At 40.2% G+C, this 12,023-nt stretch overlaps 1 protein-coding gene across 8 annotated transcripts in view; it reads left to right on the top strand.

Moving 5' to 3' along the window:
* Positions 1-12,023, top strand: part of NCOA2 (nuclear receptor coactivator 2) — a 192,615-nt gene that overhangs the window by 12,411 nt on the left and 168,181 nt on the right. For 6 of the 8 annotated variants that reach the window (XM_042461198.1, XM_042461201.1, XM_042461191.1 and 3 more), the window contains exon 2: positions 1,628-1,704. The gene's annotated coding sequence lies outside the window, so the exon portion shown is untranslated. Of the gene's footprint in view, positions 1-1,624; positions 1,705-12,023 lie in introns of all 8 variants that reach the window. The other 2 variants (XM_042461192.1, XM_042461195.1) reach the window with 1 other exon arrangement.

Below are 12,023 nucleotides of genomic sequence, written 5' to 3'. Positions count from 1 at the left end.
ACGGTTCAAATCCCCACTCAGCCATGAAATCCATTGGATGACTTCGGGCAAGTCACATATTTTCAGCCACAGGTAGGCTTGCCATAACCCGGCTGCAACCGGGAACTTCCCGATTTTGGGGGCCTGGGGCCCCTCCCGGCACGGGTGCAGCCCCAAAACCGGGAGCCCCCCGGTTGCAGCCTGGGTTGCTGCGCCCCTGGCAGGCCTCGCTGCCCTCCTCCTCTTCCTCGGGGAGGCGGGGAGGAAGAGGAGGGCAGCGAGGCCTGCCTGGGGTGCAGGAGGCGAAGCTGGAGGCGGTGCCTCCCCGCGCGCCTGCGCCACCCTCCTCCTCCGCCCCCTCTCCCCCAGACCGCGCGGAGGAGGCGAAGGTGGACGGAGGCCGCAATCGTGGAGTCCTCCCAGGCTTGGCTGGGGCTTGGGAGACGCTGTCTCCCAGACCCCAGCGAGGCCTAGGACAAGGTTTAAAAATGTAGGACTTTTTTTTTTTAATTTCCTGGCCAGGAAACAAACAAAAAAAGTCCTACATTTTTAAACCATGTCCTACATTTCTCCCGTTTTGGAGGTCCCCAGGGATGGCAACCCTAGCCACAGGGTAAGGCAGTGGCAAACCTCCTCTGAACAAATCTTGCCAAGCAAACCCCATCATATGTTTGCCTTAGAGTCACCATAAATTGGAAACAACTTGAAGGCACACAACAACAGCAACAACAAACTACTTGAATGTTAATAATGATTGTGCATATATTGGGAACAACAGGTCTCCAGATTCTATTTTAGGAAGGTTTCTTGACTTTTGAGTTTTTTTCAGGATTTAATTTTTTAATGTTCTTAGCATTAAGCATCATAATTATCAAGATGTTACTGCTTAGTGCAAAAGACAAGAAATTCTGATCTACAAATAGAATGTATTATTAAATTAATATATAGTATGATCTATAGGACCAGTATCCACAGTTTCATTTACTCAAAAAATACAGGCTTTCTAGGTATCTGGAGGTCCTCCAGCACTAGAGTCAACTTCCACAAGAAATACAGGGTTAACTATTATCTGCAATTTTCACTATCCACAGTATGTTTGGATACAGTGGTTTTATTGTAACAATAAAATTATTCAGAAATGTTTCAAGGTAAAACATTGGGGCCAAATATTTAGAAGTAAGGGATGCGGTGGCTCAAGTGGTTAAGATGCTGACTCTGTTGATTGCAAGATCAGTAGGTTGGCAGTTTGAGGCCCAGGTGCTGCATGATGGGGTGAGCTCCTATCACTAGTCCCAGCTTCTGCCAACCTAGCACTTCAAAAACATACAAATACAAGTAAATAAATAAGTACCACTTTGGTGGGAAGGTAAACAGTGTTCTGTGCAGTCATGCTGGCCACATTATCACAGCGTAATCTCTGACAACATTGACTTGGCAACCTTGTCAATGGGTAATAATAATAATAATAATAATAATAATAATAATAATAATAATAATAATAATAATTTATGTTGCTCATACCTTTACCTTTACCCTTATTCAGTAGTACTTGGAAGTGTCAAATATTCAAATGTTACTTCCTCAGTATAAATTACATCATTAATTGTAATGTGGGAGAATATTTATTTTTGTTTTTTCTTTTCAGCAGGCTTGAAATGTTTCTGAATACTGAAGCTTTCAAAAATTCAACCTGTAGTACTGATTTGCCTGCCTCACTGCATGTTGGTAAGTTATCTCTGTTTAATATAACTATATTGTATGAAAGATGTTATTTTATCATATTATATGCTGCTCAGAAAATAAGTTCTTGTTCAGTTATAGTGATTTCCTTTCCAGACCTCCAATTCTATAGAAATGTAGGCCTAGTATATCTGCTATAGTAAGATAATTTGTCTAAAATATGTTAATTTGGGCCACATAGAGCAGCATCACTGAGTTAAAAATTGGACATCTGTTAACCTAAAGGGCTATATAATAAAGCATTATTATTATTATTATTATTATTATTATTATTATTATTATTAACCACAGCCATGTCTGTCTGGGGTTATAGAGAACATATTTCAAGTTCATACTTATTTGATAGATCTAGATGTAAATCCAAATCATGATTTGATGCTACTTGAAAAATCTTGTGGCTGCAAGGGAAGGCTGAGGGATAAGACACATGCGTGCGTGCACACAGAGGAGAGTGCATGGGGAGACTCAAACGGGGAGCTGTTTAACGATCCCTGGCTGTGAAGGAAGGGTGGGCACTTCTTTTAGGAACTATGTAAGCCATATTAACGTATTGCTCTGTATATAAGTCAACGCATGATTTTGGAGTCCATTTTGGGGCAGAAACTTCTTGACTTATAGTTGAGTATATACAGTACACAATTACATGTGCTTTAAAGACAGAATGATGAGGGACAGTTGTGAAACTCATGAATTTCTGTTTGGCTATGTGTTCTTGTGTAGGGACCCGAAAGAAAATAATTTACTTGAAAACAAGGACTCTAATCCAGTAATTAGGTTTGGTGAGTGGTTAGCGAAGTAATCAGAAGGTTCCAGGTCAATGTTGGGGGAGGGAGCATGAGGGGAGAAATAATAATCTTTTGTGTTGTAGATATTGTTGCTATGGTTGCAATAGTGCATAATCTGTTGTATCATCCATTTCTTTCAATTCACAAATTTAAACTTGATTTTTGTATGTAATTTAAAATGGTTTTTAAAAAAACTGGAGAAGAGTTGGCTTTTGAGTTGGTAAAAGCCATTTGATTTCTTCTTTGAGTCTGAAGTTGCCTCAGGTTTACACTTTAATTGAATTTAGGATAATGTCTGTTACAAAAGTAAGTAAAAATATGTAAAATTTGTCATTTAGAGTTAGTGTGAAATTTGGATTTGAATTTGTACTGGATTTAAGGAATTGAAAGCTATCAACATCTAATAAACTGGATGTGGCTGACTCTTAAAGAGAAAATAACTTTGGCGGGTTACAAATCGCCTATTTGGGGTGGGCTGTACCCACCCCTTTCCCCGGTGTATCGGGGCCTCAGTGGATAGAACGGCAGCCGCTGAGGCCCCGATCCGCCGCTTTTCAGGCTGCAGGGAAGCGGCAAAACGCCGCTTCCCCGCAGCCTGAAAAGGGGTGTCCTTGGGGCTTCAAGCCCCAAGGACACCCCGCGGCGGTGGGGAGGGGGAGAAAGGGGCCACTTGGCTCCTTTCTCCCTTGCTTCGCTGGGCGCAACCGTCTGAAGGCTGCGCCCAGTGAAGCAAAGCGGCGCCTCAAACCAGGAAGGAGCTCCGAAACGGAGCTGCTTCCTGGTTCGCGCAAAGGGCGCCCTAGGTGCCCTGGCACGGAGCGAGGACGTCACGTCCGCGCCGCCCTGTGTAGAGGCAGCACGGCCTTGACGTCCTCATGACGGCGGCCGTCTGGAACGGCCACCGTCATTTTTTACGCGCAGAGCGCGTATTAGGGTTAGGGAGGTGTGGAAGCACCACACCTCCCTAACCCTAGTACACGCTCCGCGCATACTTTAATGTTCGGTCTATAACCCGCCTTTGTAAGGATAGCTGGGTTAGGAGTTTATGAAATATTTTTGTCTAACTTTTGCTGAGAAAAGTTAATGAATAGTTGCATGGTTGAAAATAATGATTAGATACAGTAGTGCATATAGAACAAGAATAAAAATGCTCAAGTGGGAGAGGAAAAATGCTTGGAAGAATTATGAGACACTTCTGTCAAGGACAAGTATAAAACCTGCATGTATCTAATGAGGCATAATCTTTGTGGTGCAGCATCAGGGCCTTTTTAAGATAATGAAAGCAGAATGTTCACTAAAAACCTCATTCATGCAGTCAGTGTGGTTTTACTAATCAAATGCTGGACTGATACTTGGAAAATCCATGTTCATGTCCTGATTCTGTCAAGAGGTCCAGCAGGTGACTTTGGACCTTTCTAACCTTGCGCACTGGGCAGTTGTATGATTACTTACTACTGAGGGTGCCAATAACAACACAGGCCCATAGGATCAATGGTGACAAACTCCATGCCATTCTCTTTAAACCCACAGTCAGTTCTGGAAACTAAATATAATATATATAAATATTATATAAATATAAAATTAAATAGCAGTAACAGAGCTAATAGTTTTTTGTGGTTTTTTCGGGCTATGTGGCCATGTTCTAGAAGAGTTTATTACTGCTGTTATGACAGCATCTGTGGTTGGCATCTTCAGATGCCAGTCACAGATGCTGGCAAAACATCAGGAATAAACTCTTCTAGAACACGGCCACATAGCCTGAAAAACCCACAAAAAAACTATGGATGCCAGCCCTGAAAGCCTTCGACTTCACAGAGCTTATTTAATTTGAATTATTATTAGGTGAAATTAATACATTTCTCACTCTGTATTATATTAATATTAACTTTTCAGTATTAGAAACAGTGGAGGCAAGAGCAAAAGCAGTTGTGTGTGGCTCTTATGTAAGGAGTTAAATATATTAGTTCATGTTTCTTCTCTTATTGCAAGAGGTATGTTCTTTTTTTCCTAATTTTAAACCTGGAATTGGGCAAGGTGCAGATCCAAGTGTACAAAGATGAAACTTAATTACCTACATAAATTTAGCTATCATCAGTATAGTATCCTGTACACTTTCCTATATAGGCTTATATCCCTGTCTACTCCGATGAGGGTTTTTCTTTCCCTTCCAGTATGTTACACTACTTGTAAACCTGCTCCAGATGGTTTCCCAGCAGTCTGGAGCAATTTTTGAGGGCCCATATGAGCTATGGTGTGTTGTCTCCTTCTGCTGATGAAAGTAGTTCCATTAAGAGAATGACAGTGTTGGAAACCAGCCAGAGTCTTAATTTCCATGCTTCAGCTCTACAGACAAAACTTGTACAATTTATTAAATGAAATAATGATATTATGTCATACTTCTAAAGCAGATAGATAATTTTTATGTTAAACATTCTTTATTAAAGAACTGAGGTTTGTCTGGGGAAGAATTTTAGGAAAGTAAGGACATTAGAGCCAGCATAGTGTAGTGGTTTGAGCATAGGATTATGACTCTGGACCCTAGGGTGACTTTGGACAAGTCACACACACTCAGCCTCAGGAGAAGCCAAAGGTAACCCCCCTCTGAACAAATCTTGCCAAGAAAACCCTGTGATAGCTTCATCCTAGGCTCACCATAAGTCAGAAACTACTTGAAGGTACACAGCAATAACAAGGATATTGAAAAAGCCTAAGTCCTGTTGTTGCCCCCAGCTAGAATAGACCCACTGAATGAATACTTGTCTCACTGATTCCTTTGGTCTATTTTAGTTGGGATTAAGAACATGAGCAGGGTCAGTCCTGGTTAGTACTTGGATGAAAACCACCAATGAATACCAGGTGCTATAGGCTATATTTCAGAGAATGGAACTGGCAACACCACCTCTAAGATAACCCTATGAAATTCATGGGATTGCCACAAATCAGCAATTAACTTGAAGGTGTGTACACACTCAACAACATGATGGACACAATTTTTTATCTTTTTCTTTTCTTGTCTTTTGATATTCCATTTCAAATATGTTATGAATGGGTTTAGATGAAACAGGATGCTATTACAGTACAGGATAGTTACTTTCAAATAACTTTCATTAAGTGCCATGAGAAATGTTTTCTTTATTCCTTAAATCATGGCCATAATATGTAGCGAGGGGGTGTATTTCATCTGGAGATGAGAGTTGTCCCCTTCGTTGTGGAAAATCAATAAATAAGTTTTAAATTTAGATTGATATTGATACATCGGTGTAATTCAGCCTGAAAGTGCTATTGGGGTCAAGAGCAGGCAACTGAGCACTTACATCTTCAGAAATGTCTTGATGCATTTATGAAGGCAGATATTCCTCCCAGCATTTGCTCTTCTAAACCTTACTAAGTGAGCATGGTGAAAGATCTGCCCAAGTGAGTGTTTGATAGTAAATAGTTCTAATTAAATACAAAGCCTGACAATGACACTGATTCTTGGATGAAGGCCAATAGATTTGTCTTGTCTTTCAGAAAATTTAATTTCCTGGTTCTCTTTATCTACCAGCTTGTTAAAAGATCTAGGAACACTTCTGTATGATGATACTGCTGACTTTGCTGTTTCTTCATGTTTCTTCTAGGGAGTCCTTGTAGAAACAACCTTTGGTTTTAAATTCTTAGCATAAATATATGCATAGGTTTATTTCCTTGGTACTCTGTTATTTGGAGTGATATTCTATGGGTTTGTTAAGTCAAACTTGAGATCTCTTCAGGATAACTAATTGGGAGGCTCTGCTTAGAGATCAGCAAGTAACTGATTGTATAATATCTTCAAATAATGTATGTTGTAAGTATTTGCTTTTGGTTATTGAGACTTGGAATGTACCTGTAACATTTCTTTGTGGCTGGAACCTCATTTTCTACAACTGTAGCTTAGGGGTGATGATAGAGTTTCATCCAAGCTAGCATGTCAAGGAAGCATTAACTATGCCACAGAAGTAAATGAAAATTTTTACTGTCAAGACTTCTCTTCCATACTTGAACTAGTACTTGGCTAGTTTAGGGGTTACTTTGACTATTCTTGGTGACCCCTAAACTGTCTTGGTAATAGTTTCAACTTCTAGTTAGGGAAATACATCTTGGCATACCTCTGGTAAAGTTAGCCCAAATAACATCTTTGAAGAGCAGATGTTTAGTGTATGTGTGTGTGTATATACCTTCAAGTTGCCTGTCAACTTATGGCAACCCCATGAAATTTGTAGGGTTTTCTTAGGCTAGGAATACCCAGAGGTAGTTTTGCCAATTCCTTCCTCTGAAATACAGCCTACATCACCTGGTATGTGTTGACATTCTCCCATCCAAGTACTAATCAGAGCTGACCCTGCTTAACTTCCAAGATCAGCTGGGATCTGGTGCCTTCAGGGTATTTAGACCAAACATTTAGTATTACTCTTGAATTAACTGATGAACTTCTTTCACCACTCCTGACAGCCCTCTTAATACTTTGTTAACAAAGATCTTTGGAGATCAGCTCCATAATAAAGCTGAGAATGGCATGTTAAAAGCCTTCAGGCAGTTGCAGCATTTTCTTCTGGTAGCAGAACTCCATTATATGAGGATCTAATTTTTTTTTGTCCTGTCAAACTTCATGAATGAATGGAGGGTTGTCTTTGTTTCTACAATCATTTAAATAGTATGCCATTAACTGCTTCTCTCAAATACACTTCCTCAGAAGGAAGGGTGGGAAAAATGTACCTTCAGTTCAGGAGTGAGCAACACTTGGCCTCATTGGATTAATTTTACAGCTTCCACCATTCTCCATCTTCCCTTCTGCAGCCTTTGCTTTAATGCTGCCAAATTTCAGTGGCAAAACAGTGGGAAAATATTGCAGCTTTATTAAAAAACAAAGCAAGTCAGAAGAGCACACCTTATTTTAAAGCAGAATCATGTTTCCAGAAGCTTCCTAAAAGCATGGCTGCTGTAAAACAAAATGTGCTTTTGTGAAGTCAAAGGCTTTCCTGGCCGGCATCCATAGTTTTTTGTGGGTTTTTCAGGCTATGTGGCCATGTTCTAGAAGATTTTCTTCCTGACGTTTCACCAGCATCTGTGGCTGGCATCTTCAGAGAATGCTTGCCTGGAAAAAAGTGGGTATATATATATACTGTGTGAGCAAGCATTCTCTGAAGATGCCAGCCACAGATGCTGGTGAAACGTCAGGAAGAAAATCTTCTAGAACATGGCCACATAGCCTGAAAAGCCCACAAAAACCTAAAAATGTGCTTTTCCCATATGCCTTTTTTTCTAAAGAATTTTCTCAGGAAAATGCAAATTTTTTCTCCTTTTTGCTGCTGAAGTTTACTGTAAGGTGTGGAACCTCTAAGTTCAGTGAATGTAATCTTTTATATTGTTTCAATTCTATAGAGCTGTATTTCCTGTGCACATTTCATTAATGAATTGCTTTCAGCTCCAGACTGGATATTGCCTTTCTTATTGCTCAGGCAAGTTTATGTAAAAGGCACAGCAGCATACCTTTCGAATCCTAAGGTGTTATGGCACACTGTCGGAGAAGAACCAATACAATGAATGAATGTCAACAACTTGTGTACTACCTTGCCTTTTACCCCAAGCACTTAGGATGAGAAAGTGCATAATGGTCTAGAGTAGGGTGTCACCTAGTGTGGTCTGCACTCTCTGCACCTCCCTAATGACACCCCTGCTCAGTTCTGTGGAATTCTGGGATTTGTAGTTTCACGAGATATTTGGCCCTCTCTGTCAGAGAGTTCTGGTGCCACAACAGACTACAAATCCCAAGATTCTACAGGATGGAGCCATGACAGTTAAAGCATTAATTCTGCAGTTTGACAGCTGCTATGGTCTCGCTTGGGTTGTGTGGAGAGGAAAAATATTTTTTTTCTTAAAGCAGACATAGGTAGGCAGGTTCGTTCGCTTTCATAGAATCATAGAATCGTAGAGTTGGAAGAGTCTACAAGGGCCATCCAGTCCAACCCCCCTGCCATGCAGGAAATCTAAATCAAAGCATCCCCGACAGATGGCCATCCAGCCTCTGTTTAAAGAAGGAGACTCCACTACACTCTAAGGGAGTGTGTTCCACTGTCAAACAGCCTTTACTGTCAGGAAGTTCCTCCAAATGTTGAGGTGGAATCTCTTTTCCTGCAGCTTGGATCCACTGTTCCTGGTCCTGTTCTTGCTTGCTCCCTCCTCAATATGACATCCTTCAAATATTTAAACAGGGCTATCATATCACCTCTTAACCTTCTTTTCTCCAGGCTAAACATCCCCAGCTCCCTAAAGCGTTCCTCATAGGGCATGGTTTCCAGACCCTTCACCATTTTAGTTGCCCTCCTTTGGACATGCTCCAGTTTCTTAACATCCTTTTTAAATTGTGGTGCCCAGGACCGGACACAGTATTCCAGGTGGGTCCTGACCAAAGCAGAATAGAGTGGCACTATTACTTCCCTTCATCTAGACACTATACTTGTAAATCACTTTTTCTCTTTTCACTTTTCTTTTTGCTAATGTATGATACTGGTGTATTTATGTAATAATATCTAATTTTTAAAAGCAGCATAGAACTCTCTTAACTTGAAAGGGACAAATACTTGAAGAGTTGAGGATGGGGAATGTCCCTACTTCACAGAACAATTGTAGTCCATGAGTTCCATTTCTTTCACATTTTAATCTCTTGTCCTTTGTAGATTTCAGAGTGAGTATCCTAACAGAAAACAGTGCATTTATAACTCTGCTGTAGAGTTTAGGAGTAAGCAAAAGCCTCTTGTGCTAGCTGAGATATACCAGCAGAACAGACCCCAAAAAGGTGTGGAGTAGCAGAGGGATGAAGGAGGAGCCCTGGTGTGTCTGATACAAACCTCTTTCAGTCAAGGGACACATCTACTGTATTAGTACAGAGTTAACCAGTGCCTGGATAGGCCTAAACCATTTCAAACATCCTTAGGTTAAGAGGAGATTAGATTTAACACAGCTTCAGGTAACCTAGTGTTGGCTGACTCAGCTATTTTTCTGAGTTAGGATTATATCCATTAATAAAACTAGGAATGGGAAGGGTAGCTATGAAAAATCTAGACAAAATCTTAAAGTGTAAAGATATATAACTGAACTCTAAAGTCAGAATTGTCCAAGCGAGTGTACTCCCAGTTAGTATGTATGGATGTAAGAGTTGGACAGTGAAGAAACCAGATAGGAAGATGTGGACCTGGAAAAGAGTGCTGTGGATACTGAGGAAAGCCAAAAGGACAGACAAATGGATTTTAGAACAAATCAAGCCAGAGCTGTCCCTGGAAGCCAAGATGGCTAAACTGAGGTTGTTCTTTGGACATGTAATGAAAAGGCATGACTCATTGGAAAAACCAATAATGCTGGGAAAGGTGGATGGCAGCAGAAAGAGAGGAAGACTGCATGCAAGATGGCTAGACTCAATCCAGGAGGTCACAGACATGAACTTACAAAATGTGAGCAGAAAGGTTGACAATAAGGGGTCATGGAAACGTCCCATTCACCAAGAGCTGAATTTGACTCAAAAGTAGCTAACCACAAACAAATTTAATAATTGTACTCTAAAGGCACCCAGTCCTGTCTGAGCTTGGAGGCTAATTCCTCCCAGTTGTAGGCTATATTTCAGAGGAAGGAATTTGCAGAACTACGTTTGGATATTGCTTGCCTCTAGAAAACCCCATGAAATTCATGGGGTTGCCATAAGTCAACAGGTGATTTGAAAGCGCATAAACACACACAGTATACTTAAGAAAGGTGAAATAAATGCAATGTACTGCACATGCCTTAATTAAAAGTATAATTGAGTCTTCAAAGTTCATAGAGCAAAAGTAAAATGTATTGCACTTACAGAATTTAACAATGATGTTGCCTGTCTGCTCTTAAGTTTCATAATGATTTTATTAATGAATATTTCCCTGTTAAATTTGTATTCTTGATTATTTCCTGTGTAAGTATATTGCTGTGGCAGTGAGGAGAAAGTGGCTTATTGTTGAATGTAAATGTTTCCTGCCCCTTTCCACAAAAAGAGAAAAACAAAGTGTGTTCTTCAAACCTTTCTTTGGGCCCCCTTTTTTCTCTCATTTGGTAAAAAAACCAAACTTCCTGTTTGCACTACAGAACAGATGGAAATCTAAAATGCAGTGTCAGGAAACCTTTTTAAAATGTCCATAGCATTCATAACAGAATAGCTCATTTTGCATGCGCTGAATTTATAGAGGAGCCATAGAGGAAATTTAATAGTTTTTGCCTATTGTTGGAAAGAAGAGGAGCAGGCTACTCCATATGGCTGGCATCTTGGGAAAAATAAAGTGAAAATGTGACCCTCTGTGAAGTTACGCTTGCATAAGTGGTACTACACACAAATAAGTACTGTGCTCTTCCTTGCAAAAGCTGTCAGATGTTCAGGCTAAACCTTTCAGAATAAAATTTTTGGAGAAGATATTTTGCAATTTCTCCTCCCCCCCCCACCCCTGTAATTAAAGAAAACTGTATCTTTGATCACTGTGATACCAAGTAAAATAAAATGAAATATTTTATGTGCTAGGCCTGTGCTGTCTCCATCTAGATGAGTGTCTCAAATGGGTGTTTTGTCAGTCTTCTCCAGTTTGATGGATCAAATTGTTCATACGCTACATGTTTTCAGTTTTCCTAATTTTAGTTCAGTAGATGCTATGAGTATAAAGTAGTGGTCCCCAAACTGTGCTCTTTAAGGAATTTTAGACTTCAGCTCCCAGAATCCCAGACTATTGGCCAACATGGCTGAGGCTTCTGAGAGCCGAAGTCCAAAATCTCTTAAAGGGCACAATTTGGGGACCACTGGATTAAAGTGATTGTTACATTGAATAAATTTTGAATTTGAATCATGCACTGGCACAAGAATGGAGTACAAAGGATATGAGAGCCAGCATGGTGTTGTGGTTAGAGTGTTGGACTATGATTCTGGAGACCAGGGTTCAAATCCCCACTTAAGCATAAAACCCATTGGATTACCATGAGCAAGTCATACTCTCTCAACCTCAGAGGATGGCAGTGGCAACACCCCTCTGAAGAAAGTTGCCAAGAAAACCCTATGATAGTTTTGCCATAGGGTTGCCATAAATTAAAAAAAAACATGACTTGGAGACACACAACAACAACAGAGGAGTGATAACAAGCCATGACTTGAAACAATGTCCATCTTAACTTGTAAAGGCTAGTAAATAGAACTGTGGTCCAATAAAATTGTAATGCTTTCTTTCCAGACGAAGAAAAATTGCCAGACAATCTAAGTACAGTAGTTACCTGGTAGTAGTTGAAAGAATCTGATATAGCTAATCTGTGTTTGGCAAAGTCATATTGAATCTTTGGAGATCTCCAAGTAACCCAAGGATTGTCCAGGAGTTCACTTTGGCTGATATTATCTTTGCTTGTGGTCTTGATAACAGTCTGGGTGAAACAGAATTTGAAAGTTAGGAGTCAAATGGAAGACAGTCAAAATGACTGTCAAATACAGTTGTTTAAGCATAATTGAAA

Source organism: Sceloporus undulatus, chromosome 4 (genome assembly GCF_019175285.1).
Source record: "Sceloporus undulatus isolate JIND9_A2432 ecotype Alabama chromosome 4, SceUnd_v1.1, whole genome shotgun sequence".
NCBI lineage: Eukaryota > Metazoa > Chordata > Lepidosauria > Squamata > Phrynosomatidae > Sceloporus > Sceloporus undulatus.
The sequence above is the reverse complement of the archived record's forward strand: the minus strand, read 5'-3'. Positions and strand labels throughout refer to the sequence as shown.